Source organism: Oncorhynchus keta, unplaced genomic scaffold, assembly GCF_023373465.1.
Source record: "Oncorhynchus keta strain PuntledgeMale-10-30-2019 unplaced genomic scaffold, Oket_V2 Un_contig_26212_pilon_pilon, whole genome shotgun sequence".
In the NCBI taxonomy this organism is placed as follows: domain Eukaryota; kingdom Metazoa; phylum Chordata; class Actinopteri; order Salmoniformes; family Salmonidae; genus Oncorhynchus; species Oncorhynchus keta.
The window spans coordinates 271,258-282,500 of record NW_026284845.1 but is presented as its reverse complement, the minus strand read 5'-3'; the positions used below and the strand labels follow the sequence as shown (position 1 = coordinate 282,500).

Here is an 11,243-nt window from a genome sequence, read left to right as displayed (position 1 = left end):
AGGACCTGCTGGGGGAAGGTGTGTGTGTGTGTGTGTGTGTGTGTGTGTGTGTGTGTGTGTGTGTGTGTGTGTGTGTATATATCTGCAAACAGACAATATACAGTATTTGTTAGTTAAACAAACATCTATTTTGTCCTGCACCCTTCCCCAGCGCCGACATGAACTTGGCAGGGAACTCCTCCCACCACAACGTGGTGATTGACAGCCAGATGGAGGTGCCGGAGTGCCTGGCCGTCGACTGGATTCACGGTAACATCTATTGGACGGACAGTGAGCTCCAGACCATCTCCGTGGCAACCACGGACGGAACACGGCGAAAGACACTGATCAGCGAAGGACTGGAGAAACCAAGAAGCATCGTGGTGGATCCAGCCAATAAGTAAGAAACTTGGGATTTGATTGATTGATTTTATTAACCTTGTTTTCATCAGTATCATGCTCAATAGGGCGTTGACTGCCATGAAAAGCAAAAAGATAAATCTTCGACAGGATTCTTTTGTTGTCGAACATATTGGAATAATTGAATGAGTGAGGATCTCTTTCGCAACAAGAAACATGGCAGAAGCTCAACGTGTGTCTGTGTGTCTGTGTGTCTGTGTGTCTGTGTGTCTGTGTGTGTGTGTGTGTGTGTGTGTGTGTGTGTGTGTGTGTGTGTGTGTGTCTGTGTCTGTGTGTCTGTGTGTGTGTGTGTGTGTGTGTGTGTGTCTGTGTGTGTGTGTGTGTCTGTGTGTGTCTGTGTGTGTGTGTGTGTCTGTGTGTGTGTGTCTGTGTGTGTGTGTGTGTCTGTGTGTCTGTGTCTGTGTGTCTGTGTCTGTGTCTGTCTGTGTCTGTGTGTGTCTGTGTGTGTGTGTGATTTTCTCTAAAGACCTCCAGATGTTGTGCTGAAGTGTGTTTGAGGTCGGAGTTTTGACTGACGGTACTGTGTCTGTTTCCAGCTTCATGTACTGGACTGACTGGGGCAACGAGGCCAAGATCGAGAAGAGTGGGCTGAACGGAGCCGACCGCGTCGCCTTGGTAACGGACAACATCATGTGGCCCAACGGCATCACTCTTGGTAAGAAGAGTCCACTGATTGGACACTGCAATATAGTGATGTGCGATTGGACACATTGTAATTTGCTGTCTCACATGATTCTTATACTCGTATACAGAACAGTTGAGATTTTGTGTTGTGTTATTGTTGGAAGTTCTATCATACTGTAGGTGTACAATATTTACATTCAAATAATCTGCCTCGTTATCAGGCGTGGAAGCGTTGTTTATAAGTGAATGATTATACAGTTGGATTTCTCTAACGCTCCCTGCCTCTGGAACAGACATGGTTAACCAGCGTCTGTACTGGGTGGACTCTAAGATGCACACCCTCTCCAGCATCGGAGTAAACGGAGAAGGACGACACACACTCATCTACAACGAGGACAAGCTGGCTCACCCCCTCTCTCTCGCCGTCTTCCAGGTAAATAGTGATGGAATGTGGACATTAAGGTCTCCCTAACCTGAGTTCCATCTGGAGTATAGTTATGGGCAGGTCCTAGAGGAATTGTAGGAAGGGAAAGGGAGACTTAACTGAACCAGTAGAGTCCAGTCCATGTGGACAATGGTTACAATCCAACCTCAGAACCTCCTCTAGATCCCTGGGTCGAGCACCATGGTCTCCCCTCTACCCTGGCTGTGGCCCCAGAACCTCCTTTAGGTCCCTGGGTCGAGCACCATGGTCTCCCCTCTACCCTGGCTGTGGCCCCAGAACCTCCTTTAGGTCCCTGGGTCGAGCACCATGGTCTCCCCCTCTACCCTGGCTGTGGCCCCAGAACCTCCTTTAGGTCCCTGGGTCGAGCACCATGGTCTCCCCTCTACCCTGGCTGTGGCCCCAGAACCTCCTTTAGGTCCCTGGGTCGAGCACCATGGTCTCCCCCTCTACCCTGGCTGTGGCCCCAGAACCTCCTTTAGGTCCCTGGGTCGAGCACCATGGTCTCCCCCTCTACCCTGGCTGTGGCCCCAGAACCTCCTTTAGGTCCCTGGGTCGAGCACCATGGTCTCCCCCTCCAGCCCCCAGAACCTGGCTGTGGTAGCTTTAATTAAAGGGGATTTCCCTGAGTCTTATACACCAGCTCCATGAGTTTAGCCATGCAGCTAGCCAGCTTTAGCTGTATTACAGAAATCCATCCATGTAGCTGCTGAATGGAGACCAAACTGATCTTACAGTATCCAGGTCATAGGAGGTTAATAAGCCCCATATCTGAAACTGTTGTTTCTACATATTAAGTCAGCTGTTTGTGGATGGAGTTTAGCCATGTAGACTCTGATATGCTATGTACTGCTTATGCTAGTACTGACTCTGATATATGTACTGACTCTGAAATCCTGATATGCTATGTAGCTGACTCTGATATGCTATGTACTGACTCTGATATGCTATGTACTGACTCTGATATGCTATGTACTGACCATATGCTATGTACACTAGATAGGTTAATTGTACTGAGTACTGTATGTACTGAAACTGTTGTTGGTTAACTTTGATATGATACACTATGTACATTAAGTACTGTTTGTACTGACTATGTACAGTTGAACTTTGTAAGTACTGTATGTACTGACTATGTACAGTTGGTTAACATATGCTATGTACTGACTATGTATGTTAATATTAAGTACTGTATGTACTGACTATGTACAGTTGGTTAACATTATACTGTATGTACTGACTATGTACAGTGGTTAACTGTACTGGATGTACTGACTATGTACAGTTGGTTAACTTTGTAAGTACTGACTATGTACTGATATGCTATGTACTGACTATGTACAGTGCTATGTACTGACTATGTACAGTTGGTTAACATTAAGTACTGTATGTACTGACTATGTACAGTTGGTTAATTTGTAAGTACTGTATGTACTGACTATGTACAGTTGGTTAACATTAAGTACTGACTATGTACTGTTGGTTAACATTAAGTACTGTATGTACTGACTATGTACAGTTGGTTAACATGTACTGTATGTACTGACTATGTACAGTTGGTTAACTGTGTGTACAGTATGTACTGACTATGTACAGTTGGTTAACTGTGTGTACAGTATGTACTGACTATGTATAGTTGGTTAACTGTGTGTACAGTATGTACTGACTATGTATAGTTGGTTAACTTTAAGTACTGTATGTACTGACTATGTACAGTTGGTTAACATTAAGTACTGTATGTACAGTTGGTTAACTGTGTGTACAGTATGTACTGACTATGTATAGTTGGTTAACTTGTACAGTATGTACTGACTATGTACAGTTATGTACTTCCTGTCTGACTATGTATAGTTGGTTAACTTGTTTACAGTATGTACTGACTATGTATAGTTGGTTAACTTTGACAGTACAGTACTGTATGTACAGTTGGTTAACTGATGTAATGTACTGACTATGTACAGTTGGTTAACGTTGTAAGTACTGTATGTATTGACTATGTACTGACTATGTATAGTTGGTTAACTTTGTGTACAGTATGTACTGACTATGTACAGTTGGTTAACATTAAGTACTGTATGTACTGACTATGTACAGTTGGTTAACTGTGTGTACAGTATGTACTGACTATGTACAGTTGGTTAACTTTGTGTACAGTATGTACTGACTATGTACAGTTGGTTAACTTTGTAAGTACTGTATGTACTGACTATGTACAGTTGGTTAACTTTAAGTACTGTATGTACTGACTATGTACAGTTGGTTAACTTTGTGTACTGTATGTACTGACTATGTACAGTTGGTTAACCTAGTTTTTCTTCCTGTCTCTCTTTTTTCTGGTTTCTCTCATTTGTTTCACAGGAGAAAGTATTCTGGACCGACATGGGCGACAGAGCGGTCATGAGCGCCAACCGCCTGACAGGAAATGACATCACTGTACTGGCGGAGGACCTGATGCAGCCAGAGGACATCATTGTATACCACAACCTCAAGCAGCCCATCGGTATGGCAACGCACGCTTTTTAAAAACATAACAAATCTTACATGAATAACTGTAATTAACTTTAAAAGCTGAATCAGGTGGTCTAACACTCACTCTCTCACCCTTCTCTCTCTCTCTCTCTCTCTTCTCTCTCCTCTCCTCTCCTCTCCTCTCCTCTTCTCTTCTCTTCTCTTCTCTTCTCTTCTCTCTCTCTCTCCCTTCTCTCTCTCTCTCTCCTATAGGAAAGAACTGGTGCACAGAGAAAAACTTTGTGAATGGAGGTTGTGAGTTCCTATGTCTACCTGCTCCCCAGATCAACCAACACTCCCCCAAATACACCTGTGCCTGTCCTGATCACATGACCCTCGGCCTGGACATGAGGAAGTGTGTGGCAGGTATGTGTTTTCCTCTGTCGAACCCTATGGAACTTTAGAGGAGAAGGTGCAACTATTGCCCTTTATACCCCTTTCCTGCAGTCAAATGACCAGATCGCCCTCCTCATGGGTGGAATGTTATTCATATCTTCATTATTAATCATCATTCAAATCTGTTTAAGACCAAATATTTTGTAGTTAAAAGCTAGTTCAAAAGCCAATGGATGTCAGTGTTAGTGTTTATCCTCATACTCACTGTTCATGGTCATTGAACCTTTTCTCAAACTAACTGACACGTTCTTGTGTGTCTAACCTCTAACCTTTGGTGACCTTTAACCCCATCTCTTATCTCAACAGCTCCAACAACTACCGCTCCCCCCACCACTCCCAAAACTGCAGCTCCCATCCCTACCAGGGCCCCAACCAAACAGCCAGCTGGCCCCACTTCCACCACAACTACAACAACTACCTCCTCCGCCCGCCGGGCCCAGCCTCAGGACCCTGATAGGTCCTCGACCACTCACAGTCCACAGGAAACTGCGGTCACAGGTCAAAGTGGCTATGTTGCCATGCCCAAAGTAGCTGAGGCATCACACCATACTGTGCTCTACATTGTCTTACCTATCAGTGAGTATTTTACCTTGTAGTATCAGCATAATGTCTAGTGCACTGATAAATACAGTAGTACTGTAGTAACCTACTCTCTGTTTATGTGTTGACTTATGTGTTGATATACACTGAGTGTACAAAACATTAGGAACACCTGCTCTTTCCATGAGACTGACCAGGTGAAAGCTATGATCCCTTATTTATGTTATGTGTTAAATCCACTTCAATCAGTGTAGATGAAGGGGAGGAGACAAGCCTTGAGACATTTGAGACATGGATTGTGTACGTGTGCCATTCAGAGGGTGAATGGGCAAGACAAATGTTTAAGTGCTTTGAACGGGGTATAGTAGTAGGTGCCAGGTGCACCGGTTTGAGTGTGTCAAGAACTGCAACGCTCTGGGTTTTTGACTCTTAACCGTTTTCCATGTGTATCAAGAATGGTCCACTAACCAAAGGACATCCAGCCAACTTGACACAACTGTGGGAAGCATTAGAGTCAACATGGGCCAGCCTCCCTGTGGAACGCTTTCGACACCTTGTAGGGTCAATGCCCGACGAATTGAGGCTGTTCTGATGGCAAAGGGGGGTGTAACTCAATATTAGGAAGGTGTTTCTAATGTTTTGTACACTCAATAAAACACGTATTATTGTAAAAGTTAAACTGGCTTTACCTACCATACTTTATCAACAACAACAATTACAACAACAAGAACTGACCTTTGACCCCTATCTCCTCTCTCCAGTGATGATGTGCCTGGTGCTGTTTGGTGCAGTGTTGCTATGGAGACACTGGAGGCTGAAGAACACCAACACCATCCACTTTGACAACCCCGTGTACCAGAAGACCACAGAGGACGAGTTGCACATCTGTAGAAACCACAGCCAGGACGGATACACCTACCCACAGGTACTGTCACCTAGCAACCTACCAAGCAACCCAGTCACTGTCTTATTACTTATGTAGACTACACGTGTCACCAGGGTTAGAGTTCATTCCATTTAAATTCTCATACTGTGTTGAGATCAATTCCATTTCGATTAAGTGAAATAATGGGATGAATTGCCCATTGTTTTCCTATGTGGAGTTGCAATCCACTTGACCCCAATCCTGCAGGTGTTCTGCAGTGGCTAATAGAAAGCATGTGACTGTTGATTATGGTATAGCCTATGAAATACTGCATGTAGTGGTTTTCAGTGTTGTATGACTTTGTGTTTATGGTTATTTTCTGTCTCCCCTCACAGAGACAGATGGTGAGCCTGGAAGAAGACCTGGCATGACTAGTAGAAGAAGAAGAACAAGTGGATATGAAGAATTGTATTTAAAGAGAGATTGTTGTTTGAAAAAGTGACAAACATAAACCGATGGAGGTCATTTTAACCCTAATGCTACTGACACGTCCTTTCCAATCCTATGATGATGACCTCATCTCGATGACCTAAGTTCCTGGCTTCCTGTTCGAAGATTCCGTTCTGACCTCAACACTGTGCTTCCATCCAAGACGAAGAAGGAAAAAATAAACTCAGAAAGAATAACTTGGTTGCCGTGGAAACCAACCCCAAAAAAAGGAATGGAAGAAGAAGAAACATATACAAACGGAATCACACAAAAAAATGGCTTGGTAGCGTTGTGGTCTCGAACACAACCCTAAAGAGAAAAAACGTCTGGAGGCCATTTTGTCAAACATCGGAAGGACTTGAAAATGAAAGACACAGTAAATGCACAGTTGGACTGTAGTCGTCCGTTCTTTCATAATGTAAGAGTTCTTACCTAGGTGGCCTGGTCCCAAATGTATGTATTTTAGGCTAACTCCTCGTCAGAGAGATGAATAAATGTCTAAGCACATAATGCACAGATTTGGTACCAGGCTAGGTCCTGGACCTTGGCTCTTTGACACAAGGAAGTTCAAAACGACAACCATCTAAAACAGCTTCAACTTTGTTTGTTTTTGTTACATATCACTTAGCAGCTCTTTTGTAAATGAGTGTACATTTGGCTACTTACTGTAAAATAGGCAAACTTTTGTTCTAATGTTGCATAAGATTGTGCATAGCACTGTACAGAAGACGTCCTACACTTCCAAGCCATTTGATTCTTGAGTTCAGTTGGATCCCACTTCCTTTGTCAGCCTGACGAAAGCACTAGAAAACACAATTAGCACGACATGAAGGATGTGTTGAAGATTGTGGGTTTAAAACTGGCTGCAGTCAAAAAGCTGTCTTGTCATATCTTTTGAAGGTCGAAAACGGTACCTAGTTTGTATGTTTATGGTGTACTTAACAATGGACATGGAGACCTCTGGATGGCCTTACCATCTGACATTGACACATGCACGTGCCTAGTCACTTAGCACCGAACATCACCACATCTTAAAGTGGAGACTTTCCCAGGGGGGACATTGAACTATGGTGTGACACTACTCTGAGCTGAAACGTGTGAGTTGTCGGCCCTACTCTGAGCTGAAACGTGTGAGTTGTCGGCCCTACTCTGAGCTGAAACGTGTGAGTTGTCGGCCCTACTCTGAGCTGAAACGTGTGAGTTGTCGGCCCTACTCTGAGCTGAAACGTGTGAGTTGTCGGCCCTACTCTGAGCTGAAACGTGTGAGTTGTCGGCCCTACTCTGAGCTGAAACGTGTGAGTTGTCGGCCCTACTCTGAGCTGAAACGTGTGAGTTGTCGGCCCTACTCTGAGCTGAAACGTGTGAGTTGTCGGCCCTACTCTGAGCTGAAACGTGTGAGTTGTCGGCCCTACTCTGAGCTGAAACGTGTGAGTTGTCGGCCCTACTCTGAGCTGAAACGTGTGAGTTGTCGGCCCTACTCTGAGCTGAAACGTGTGAGTTGTCGGCACTAATCAGAGCTGAAACCTTTGAGTTGTCATTGGTCTCTTTACATATTGGTGCCTTTGCCATCATCAATGCAAGCATTTCTATACTCACTCCAGCAATGTGTGTAATGTCTAGTGACGTACATGTTCTTACGGTATGTGGTATACAGTGTCTAGAAGAGCCCAAATGCCTTATGACCTCCTTTCACTATAGTCAACTATAGCTGACATGATAGTTCTCTTGCCTTGGCACGTAGTAGTTGAATGCTAGTTGAAGGCCAGCAGCTGAATGCTTGAGTTGAAGGCCAGCAGCTGAATGCGAGTTGAAGGCCAGCAGCTGAATGCGAGTTGAATGGCCAGCAGCTGAATGCGAATGCCAGCAGCTGAATGCGAGTTGAGCTGGCCAGCAGCTGAATGCGAAGACCAGTAGCTGAAGGCTAGTTGAAGACCAGTGAAGGCCAGCAGCTGAATGCGAGTTGAAGGCCAGCAGCTGAATGCGTAGTTGAAGGCCAGTAGCTTGAATGCGAGTTGAGGCCAGCAGCTGAATGCGAGTTGAAGGCCAGCAGCTGAATGCTAGTTGAGTTGAAGGCCAGCAGCTGAATGTAGCTGAAGGCTAGTTGAAGGCCAGTAGCAGCTGAATGCTGAAGGCTAGTTGAAGGCCAGTTGAAGGCCAGCAGCTGAATGCCAGCAGCTGAATTGAAGGCCAGCAGCTGAATGCTGAATGCTGAAGGCCAGCAGCTGAATGCTAGTTGGAGACCAGCAGCTGAATGCTAGTTGAACCAGTAGCTGAATGCTAGTTGAAGGCCAGCAGCTGAATGCTAGTTGAAGGCCAGCAGCTGAATGCTTTGAAGGCCAGCAGCTGAATGCTGAATGAATGCTAGTTGAAGGCCAGCAGCTGAATGCTAGTTGAAGGCCAGCAGTTCAATGCTAGTTGAAGGCCAGTAGTTCAATGCTAGTTGAAGGCCAGCAGCTGAATGCTAATGAATGCTAGTTGAAGGCCAGCAGCTGAATGCTGTTGAAGGCCAGCAGCTGAATGTTGAAGACCAGTAGCTGAAGGCCAGCAGCTGAATGCTAGTTGAAGACCAGTAGCTGAAGGCTAGTTGAAGGACCAGCAACTGAAGGCTAGTTGAAGGCCAACTAAAAGCCACTGGTTTATGTCTGTATGCTGCTCACTGTTCTAAAGAGTTAAGCCATGAAGAAAACACCTTCCGTCTGATTTTTTTATTGAGGTGGAAAGCTGACAAAATAAATGATGGTGAATGATGTTAAATGACATCCTGGTATGATATGAAGATACTAATTATTATTTTTGAGAATATGTATATAGTTTGTATGTTTCTGTAAATACTACATCCTCAGTTCACTGTGGTATCACCCTGTTCATTTTGTACATTTTAAAACGTGAAAAATGTTGTACATATTACAGATATGTTTTATTTATTTATATATATATACACATGTATAAATATCTTGATTGGATGTTTTATTTTCCTAAGCTCTCGTGTCTACTGTGAATGGTTACACAGTTGTTAATACTGTCCCATCATCATAACCAACCAACCAATGTTCATTATCTTGATTCATTATCCATTGAATCATTATCTTGGTTGTGTGAATGACACTGCTGGTTCTGAACAACAGTGTAAAGTTCAGATCCATATATAGACCTACATCTATGGTTCAGGTGAAGTTGATGTTTGTTCTGTTATATGTTTTCATTCACAGCTGATTGAAGATCTTACATTTTATAGACTAAATTGCCCCCGTTGTGCAGTGTTTTATGACATCAGTTGTGGTGTGTAAAGCACAATGTTGTGTATCACCCTAAGATGTACGAGTCCACAGGACAGAGCACCAACTGCAGCTTGCCTGGTACATGCAAATTGCTCTTCTTGTTGAGTCTAAATCTTCCTGTTCAGAGAATCCAATCTCAAAGTGACCATTGTATAGTTTGTGTTGTGATTATTTTGTTTAATAAAAGATAAATAATGATCAAGTTTTCTGTCACGTCTCTTTCGTCCCACTGCACAGATACGGTCTTCTCGGAACGGCTGTGTCATCGTTAGAACCTGTACTTAACGTTCTAGCCACTGAACATACTGTATTACTCATCCCGTTCCTGATAACGGTGGGAAGCCAATCTAATAAGGCTTTTGATGTAGGCCTTCAGTTTCACTGTTTTCTGGGGGCGAAGGCCTAAGCTACAACTTATTTTTGTTCTCGGTCAGTTGTTGTTAATGTTTCATAAAGTAGTTTTTTGTGCTCAGTATTGTATTCAGTCTCTCTGACATCCTCTCCTTCCTGCCAGTGTGATTCACAAAGCCTTTTACCACCAGTGTAAGTCCAGCTTTTGTTATCACGTGTCAAGGTGAAGATGCAGCAAGGTATCAAATAAATGGAGCCGGCACACTCAAACTCCACCACGCATCTGTTCATAAACAATGTTTCATCAGGACCTGATGAAGATCCTTGCAGGAACTAAACGTTGTGGTTAGAACGTTGGGCCAGTAACCGAAAGGTTTCTGGATCGAATCCCCGAGCTAACGAGGTAAAAATCTGTCGTTCTGCCCCTGAACAAACAACTGAACCTTATTCCCCGGTTGGCTGTCATTGTAAAAAATAATGTGTTTTTAACTGACGTGCCTAGTTAAATAAAGGTTAATAAATAAATAGGTGAAGCTTCTGAGTGCCGGTTCTTTATTGTATACCAACTGTTTTCAGCCCTGCACCCAACCTATTTATTAACATTTACTTAACTAGGAAAGTACGTTATGAACAAATTCTTACTGATGAAACATGTCAGTTTGATTACACTTGACTACTAATAAGGAATGCAATGTGCAGGCTGTGTGTTTTAAGCTAATTTAAACACATGTTTTTATTCTCACTTAGAGAATATTCCACTTGGATTACCATTGTGGGAGTAATGCAGTGTTGAGAACAGCCGAGAACTTTGGTCTAACATTTCCTGCCCCAATATGTCAAGGTCACACAATTCTATTCTATGATAATCCTGTCATTCCCTGTGAACAATTAAGTTGCTGACTTGTGACAAGGACGTTTACGATGAAGTCCTTGCGACCCAAATTCTCCTTTACAATTCTCCAGTCATTTTCATTATACAATAGAGTTTGGATGTATTTGTAACAAGGAAATTAGGACATTTTGGAAAGTCATAAGGCCCTCAGAAAGAACCCTCCAGTCAAGAAAGACTCAACTGTACTGTATGTGTAATATCATGCTCCTGAAAGCCTCAAACTGGATAGCTAGGGATAAACTCATATTATACTCACTGCAGTATTACAGGGTATTTCAGTAACCTCACTGAAATGGGTTATTTAGGACAATTACAGTGTGGAGAGATTGATGAATGTGCACATTGTCGCGTTTCATGTTCTCTTTTAAAGTGGTTCATTGGGAACCACCCAAAGTGTACAGTTGGTCTTCACTTTCAAAGGGAAACACCATGACTTTGCAATTATGTTTTGATTCAAGT

At 43.4% G+C, this 11,243-nt stretch overlaps 1 pseudogene; it reads left to right on the top strand.

Moving 5' to 3' along the window:
- Nucleotides 1-7,736, top strand: part of LOC127922545 (low-density lipoprotein receptor-like) — a 23,094-nt pseudogene extending 15,358 nt beyond the window's left edge.
- The last annotated feature ends 3,507 nt before the right edge of the window (nt 7,737-11,243 follow it).